The sequence below is a fragment of the Neofelis nebulosa genome, chromosome 13 (assembly GCF_028018385.1).
Source record: "Neofelis nebulosa isolate mNeoNeb1 chromosome 13, mNeoNeb1.pri, whole genome shotgun sequence".
Lineage (NCBI taxonomy): Eukaryota > Metazoa > Chordata > Mammalia > Carnivora > Felidae > Neofelis > Neofelis nebulosa.
The window spans coordinates 29,831,272-29,839,094 of record NC_080794.1 but is presented as its reverse complement, the minus strand read 5'-3'; the positions used below and the strand labels follow the sequence as shown (position 1 = coordinate 29,839,094).

General features: G+C 40.1%; 1 pseudogene; it reads left to right on the top strand.

Moving 5' to 3' along the window:
• The first annotated feature begins 5,323 nt into the window (after positions 1-5,323).
• LOC131492418 (small ribosomal subunit protein uS10-like) lies at positions 5,324-5,674 on the top strand (annotated as a pseudogene).
• The last annotated feature ends 2,149 nt before the right edge of the window (positions 5,675-7,823 follow it).

Sequence of the window (7,823 nt, the reverse complement as noted above, 5' to 3'; positions counted from 1 at the left end):
ACAAAATTCAAATTTTAGTATCCAAAACTCTTAGTGTCCAAAAGCTTTATGGCACATTGACACATCCATTCATTAACATATCGTCCCAGGTAAATGGCAGAGTAGAGTAGCAGCAACAGAGAATCTGGCCCCAAAACATAAGGTATTTATTACCTCGTCCTTTAAGGAATAAATTGGCGAACGTCTGGGTCAGAGCAGAGGTCCCTCTCTAACAGCAGACAGAGATGAAATTTTACCAGTTCACAGAAGAATATAAAAAATAAGTATAAAAAAGTAGATTTTTCATAAAGTTAAACTTACTCAATTTAAAATTGTTTAATGTCTGGTTTTTGGGGGTTTTTTTGTTTTGTTTTGTTTTGTTTTGTTTTGTTTTGTTTTTTGAGACAGAGAGAGATAGAGCATTAGCAGGGGAGGGGCAGAGAGAGAGGGAGACACAGAATCCGAAGCAGGCTCCAGGCTCTGAGCTGTCAGCACAGAGCCTGACGCAGGGCTCAAACTCACGGAGTGTGAGATCATGACCTGAGCTGACGTCGGACGCTTAACCTACTGAGCCACCCGGGTGCCCCTAAACTTACTCAATTTAAAGAAGAACCCCCTTTATCCTAAGATGCCATCCTTCCTACTTTTTATTGGAGCAAAAAGATGTTCTTTGTTATTCAGTGATAGTGAGTGACAGTTTGGATCCATTTAATCTCTTCATCTACCCTGGTTGACACAGATGGAAGAAGCAATGTCTTCTCTCCCCTCTCTTGCCTTTTCCTCCGCTTCTTTTTTTGGCATCTGTCTATTCCACCCACCCTTTCTCCTTCTTCCCAGGTCCCACACTGCCCATCTTCCTCAAGGTTAGTGACCTCAAAAAAATTCACACTCCACAGAAATAGCAAAGGAGAGATGTTCCAGGTTATCTGCCATCTTTGTTGAAAGGTGAGTGTCTAGTTTCATATGATTAAGTCCCAAGCAGTTCAACTGCTTTATAAGCCAGTTTTTCCTCTCAGCTCAGCAAAAGAAGCAGCTTCTGTATCTTATCATCAGAGCATGGAGCTCCCTACCTCTCCCATGTGGCAGGCGCTTAATGAATGTCTGTGCTGAGTTTTTAGGAGTTGATTCTAAAAGTATCCATTTTAGGCTGTTGAGTGATCCTGATGGAAGTTTCTGTCAAAGCAGACAGAAAGATTGCCTCCCCAGATCAAGCCAGATATACATTCCTAGGCAAAATGATAATTCTTAAGTACATGTAATCTTTTAAAAAAACATGTTGTAGCTTTTGAAAAAAAAAAAAACAATTTTCTATCAGAGTAATATATGGAGAAATGCACAGACCATAAGAGTACAGCTCAATGAGTTTTCCCAAACTGAACAACACTCTTGTAACTAATTTCCAGGACATTTCCAGCCCCTAGCATCCCTCTGTGCTCCATTCCATCCACCACCCCAAAGGATTAAAAAAGTATCCTGACTGCCAACAGCATAGATAAGTTTTTCCTGTTTTTGTACTTTACGTATATGGAATCACGCAGGATACTCTCTTTTGCGGCAGGCTTCCTTCACTGCAGTGATGGGGAGGTGGGTGGGGGAAAAGATGGTCTGCCCCCACTGGAAAGAGTGTAGTATCACCGATAACACATGCTGACAATGAAAAAGAAAAACAGATTTTTAGTGTTATTATTGTTTTTAAATTCTCTACAGACAATGCACACCCTTATTGTCTACACCGGGAGTGAAATACGTCCACCACCACTTGTACCGGTACACCACTGTTTCACTTACCATTACTTTTATTGATTTATTTCTCTGGACTCTCTACCCCCAATGTGGGGCTAGAACTCACCACCCCGAGATCAAGAGTCACTCCACTGACGTAGCCAGGCGCCCCTACCATTACCTTTAGAAGATGTATTTATGTGGTTGTGTGTAAATGTAGATCATTCCTTTTCATTGCTACATAAGATTTGATCGGGTGACTACAATACTGATTTATTCATCTTTTTATTTCCCCCCTGAGGGACCCATGCATGCAGTTATCACAGAGCACTTCCAGCCCTCGGGCCTCTTGGACCTTCTTGACCTGTGTGCCTAGGGCACGCTCCAGCCCAGAAGGTCATCTTCCTGGAGTTAAGGGTTATACCCCTGCACTACTCACGCCTATAGGGAAAGGTTGTTTGAGATAGACCCCTTGCCCCCTGTGCTCATGGGATACACAGGGCCTCTCTGAGAGTCATGTCTAGCAGGTGGGCTTCCTTATTCATTATTCCATTTTATTTTTAAAGTTAATTTTGAGAGAGAGAGCACATGTGTACAAGTGCGTGCGAGTGGGGAGGGGCAGAGAGAGAGGGAGAGAGAGGGAATCCCAAGCAGGCTCCACACTGTCAGCACAGAGCCCAACGCAGGGCTTGATCTCACAAACCATGAAATCATGACCTGAGCAGAAATCAAGAGTCAGACACTTACTGACTGAGCCACCCAGGTGCCCCATTATTCATTTATTTTTGATGGGCATTTAAGGTAATTTCTACATGCAACTATTATGAACAGTGTAACTCTGAACATTTTTGTGTGTCCTTTGGCGAACATACGGGGGTATTTCTGCTGGATAAACACCTAGGGGTACATGTCTACTCCTGGGTCATAGGGTAGGTGTATGTTTAGCTTTGATGAGCTTGCCAAATGGTTGTACCAATTTACCCTTCCACCAGCAACGTATGAGCACACCTCCTGTCCCACACCCTTGCCAGCACTTGGCATTTCTGTCTTTTCATTTCAGCCATTCTGGAAAGTGTGTTGTATATATCCAAACTTATGAAATACAGGCAAGTACCTAGAAGACCAGGGATATTAATTTCTTCAGAAGGGATCCACAAGAGAAAGGAAAATATCAAATTCATATGAATACAAGAAAGCTTAAAAGATCAACTCTACGTTAAAGGAAAACAGCCATCAGAAGTAGAGGGACCTATGGAAAGAAATAATGTTAATTTAACAAATATTTATTGAAGACATGTTGTTACGTACTGAATTATGTCTCCCCTCCCCTCACAAATTTCATGTTTAACATTCAGGCCCCAAAATGGTCACATCTCACTTACATGGGCATCAACAAGCTTGAGCCATGAAAACAAAACTACAGATGATGAAAAGGTAACAAAAGGGAATTATGAATGGAGCTTAATTAAAGCTTATAATGAGGGGCACCTGAGTGACTCAGTTGGTTGAGTATCCAACTCTTGATTTTGGCTCAGGTCATGATCCTACAGTCATGGAATTGAGGCCAACCTTGGGCTCTATGCTGGGCATAGAGCCTCTCAAGATGGTCTCTGACCCTCTTCCTCTGCCCCTCCCCTCCCTCAAAAGAAAGAAAGAAAGAAAGAAAGAAAGAAAGAAAGAAAGAAAGAAAGAAACTTATAACGAAACTTATTATAATAATAATTAATAATTGGCTTATAAAAAATCCTTCCTCTGTAAATTGTAGACCCCTATCCAATCCTCATGAAAGTAGACAGAAAATAGATGTTTTATTCAGAAATTTACACATACCAAAAAATGTACCTATAAACCAAAACTCCAGAACCATGAGAACTAGTATCTAATGCTAAGAAAGTCAGCCAAAACTTCAACATTCCAACTGTAAATGGATTCCAAAACAAATTAATTTTTTGAAAGAATCTGACAAAATTTGAAAATAAGTATATTTATTAACTTAAGTGAAGAGTGTTTCATCTTTTTAAAGCAAGAATTTGTGAAGCAAACAAAAAAATAAGAAAAAGCTATTTGAGAAAAAATGAATTTTCAATCTTAGAAGCAAAAATGGAGTCACTGAATTTAGAAATTCAATAACCAGGAAAATTCCAGCCCAGACACACAAAACAAGAAAATTAGTGAATTAGGAGATAGTAGTAAAAAACTTATCCAGAACACAATACAGAAATACAGGCATAAAAATATGAATGATGAAAAAGTAGTTAAGAGGGGTGCCTATAAGCATCCGACTTCGGCTCAGGTCATGATCTCACAGTTCGTGAGTTCCAGCTCCATATCTGGCTCTCTGCTGTCAGCACAGAGCCCACTTCGGATCCTCTACCTCCTTCTCTCTCTGCCCCTCACCTGTTCACACACACTCTCTCTCTCTCTCTCCCAAAAATAAATAAAGACATTAAAAAAAAAAAAGTAGCTAAGAGAAATGAGGGTTTAGGCACCTGGCTGGTTCAGTCGGTGAGTATCTGACTCTTGATCTCAGGGTTGTGAGTTAGAGCCCCACATTCAGTGTAGAGATTACTTTAAAAAAGAGAGCAGGGATGTGGTGGTGCCTGGGTGGCTCAGGCAGTTAAGCTTCCAACTCTTGATTTCAGCTCAGGTGGTGATCTCACAGTTCATGAGTTCAAGCCCTGAGTCCAGCTCTGCACTGATGACACACAGCCTGCTTGGGATTCTCTCTCTTTCTCTCTCTCTCTGCCCCTCTCCCATTCATAGTCTCTCTCTTTCTCTCAAACTAAATAAAAAGTTTTTCAAAAGAGAAAGAGAGAAAGAAGTGAGGGACAAACTGAAGAACTTTGATGTATGCAATGATGCCTACTTCACAAAGACAAACTGAAGGTAACTTAAGAGAAGCAATATTTAAATAGATAATAATTGAAATTTTTCCAAACTTGCAAAAGGGTATCAGTCATCGGAGCATAACTTCGATCCAAATTATCAACCAGGAGATATAAAAAAATAAAGCCATGCCTAGACATATTATAATTTACAAGCCATCAAGGATAAAGAAAAACATATTAAAAGATTCAGAAGAGCAGACACATTTTCCATAAAGGAATGATAATTAGACTGACAGTAGATTTCTCATCAGCAATAAGCATTGCCCTAGAAATGTATACCCAGCCAATATATCACATAAGAATAAGAGCAAAATAAAGAGTTTTAGAAGAACACTAAGCTTGGGGGTGCCTGGGTGGTTCAGTCAGTTAAACATCCAACTTTGGGTCAGGTCATGATCTCACCATTAGTGAGTTCGAGCCCTGCATGAGGGGAGCTCGACCCCCCCTTCACTGGAGCCCAGCTTGGGGCTTCACGCTGTCAATGTGGGATTGTCTCTCTCTCTCTCTCTCTCTCTCTCTCTCTGCCCTTCGCTCACTGGCACCCTCTCTCTCTCAACAACAACAAAAAATCTCTCTTGTTTAAAAAAAAAAAAAAAAAAAAACCACTTAGCTCTTTGAGGAAGATTGGTCCAGATGAAATGGAGCTAGTTCTGCCCAGAGGCTCCTCCTGCAGCTCCTGACTCCTTGGTGTTTACTCTTGCAGAGAAACAGGTGGGTCAGAAAGCCCCAAAGCCATGGCTTTTAAAAGATAGAGAAGGACACTCAAGGAACCGGAGGTGGTGAGTTAGAATTATTCTAACCAGCCAAACTGTAAAATCTTTGGAGGTGGTGCCTGCGGATTTGATCAGAGGCACAAAGAGAAAGAATCTCAAAGTAAAAGGAACAGTCCAGATGCCCACCAAGACTCCAAGAATCACTACAAGAAAAATTCATCGTGGTGAAGGTTCTAAGACATGGGTCATTTTCAGGTGAGGATTCACAAGCAGCTCATTGATTTACAAAGTCCTTCCAAGATTGGTAAGCAGATTACTTCCACCAGTATTGATTCAGGAGTTGAGGATGAAGTCATCACTGCTGATGTTTAAATCAACCTTTTTTACAAAATTGATTATCCGCTGTTCATTTTTTGTTAATGTTTATTTATTTTTGAGAGAAAGAGCACAAGAGGGGAGGGGCAGAGAGGAAAGACACAAAATCCAAAGCAGGCTCCAGGCTGACAGCACAGAACCTGACACGTGGCTCGAACTCATGGACCACAAGATCATGACCTGAGCCAAAGTTGGATGCTTAACTGACTGAGCCACCCAGGTGCCCCTGATTATCAGTTGTTAAAAGAGGAAAGAAGAACACTAACGGTTTAATATCCACAGAATCTCATGAAGACAATAATCAGAGAATACATTTCAGTAAGAATAAAAGTGAAGAAGAAGGAAGTATAGAATTAAGAAAAAGCAAAAGCGGAAAAAAATGACAAAATGTGTTAGTAATTTTAATTAATGTGTATGACAAATAATAATATCTCATTTATATGTTAAAAAAGAACAAAAACAACAAAAGAACAAATAAAGCACAACCATAACAAGATGGGAGTGAGGTTGAATAATGTGTGGTCAAAATGTGGTAAATATTTGGGAGGGAAACAGAACTAGTGAATAACTGTATCTATTTAGAGAAAGAGATAATTAAATCTATGTTTTTAAATTAAGTATTGGTACTAAATTAGAAACAAAATCTGTAGTTTATAAAACATCAAAGAGGGAAAAAAAGAGGAATATAAAAAGCTTTATCAATTCAATGTAATAATAACAATAGCAAACACATAGAGTTCTTACCAAGTGCCAGACATTGTAGTTGAGGAAAGAAGGGGAAAGAAGCTATAAAAGAGGTAATACACAGAAAACACAAAATAAGATGTTAGAAATAATTCCAGAGGCTCCTGGGTGGCTCAGTTGGTTGAGCGTCCAACTCTTGATTTAAGCTCAGCTCAGATTCCAGGGTTGTGGAAGCAAGCCCAGCGTTGGACTCCACGCTGAGTGTGGAACATGTTCAACATTCTCTCTCTCTCTCTCTCTCTCTCTCTCTCTCTCTCTCTCTCTATCTCTATCTCTCCCCCTCTCCCATGCTTGCACTCTCTCTCTCTCAAATAAAAAAAGAAAAATAAATTTTAATTTAAAAAACTCCCCCATATGCATTCCTAATGTCTGAATTCTATATTTATAATTTCTAGCTATGCATAGAACCTGAGAATTTCAAATTAACATAAGGACTTCATCACAAGGCAGAGAGGTTTTCTCATGGCCTTGTGATGATCTAGCCCAAAAGATATAAAGGAAGACCAGAGTAAAGAATATATGAAAAGATGCTCAAAAATACTAACAGCCAAAAAAGTACACTATACAATTTAGGGGAATCTAGGTGGCTCAGTCAGTTAAGCATCCAACTCTTGATTTCAGCTCAGGTCATGATCCCACCATTTGTGACATTGAGCCCCCCATCCCCATCAGGCTCTGCACTGACAGCATGAAGCCTGCTTGGGATTCTCTCTCTCTTCCTGCATCTCTATCCCTCCCCACTCACCCTCACTTCTCTTCTCAAAATAAAAAGTAAACATTTTTTTAAAGTACAATATACAATTTAAAACAAGATAATTGGCAAAAATTATTTAATCCAACGATACCAAATGTTGCTGAGGATTTGAATTTGCTGGCGGTGGCGGAAAATAACATGAGTGAGCAATCTGACGTCTAGGAGATATGTAAATTAGCATATCCTTCAAGCTAGCAATTCCTCTATACTTCTTTTAGGTATATGTTCTATAATATATAACTAGACAAGTACCAGGATGATGATTGTTCTGTCATCTGCAATAGCAAAAAAGAAAAAGAAAGAAAAGAAAATTTTAAAAATCATCTCAGAGGCACCTGGGTGGCTCAGTCTGTTAAGCAGCTGACTCTTGATTTCAGTTCAGGTGGTGATGTCATGGTTCCTGAGATCCAGCCCCACAACAGTCTCCAGGCTCTGGCTCCAGGCTCTGCACTGACAACAGGGAACCTGCTTGGGATTCTCTGTCTCCCTCTCTCCCCTGCTCCTGCATGCAAGCGCTCTGTCTCTCTCTCTCTCTCAATCTCTCTCTCTCTCTGGTGCATGGATGCGCTCTCCCTCTCTCTCTCTCAAAATAAATAAATAAATAAATAAATAAACTTTAAGGGGAAAAGAAAAAAAAGCTCCTTTGGG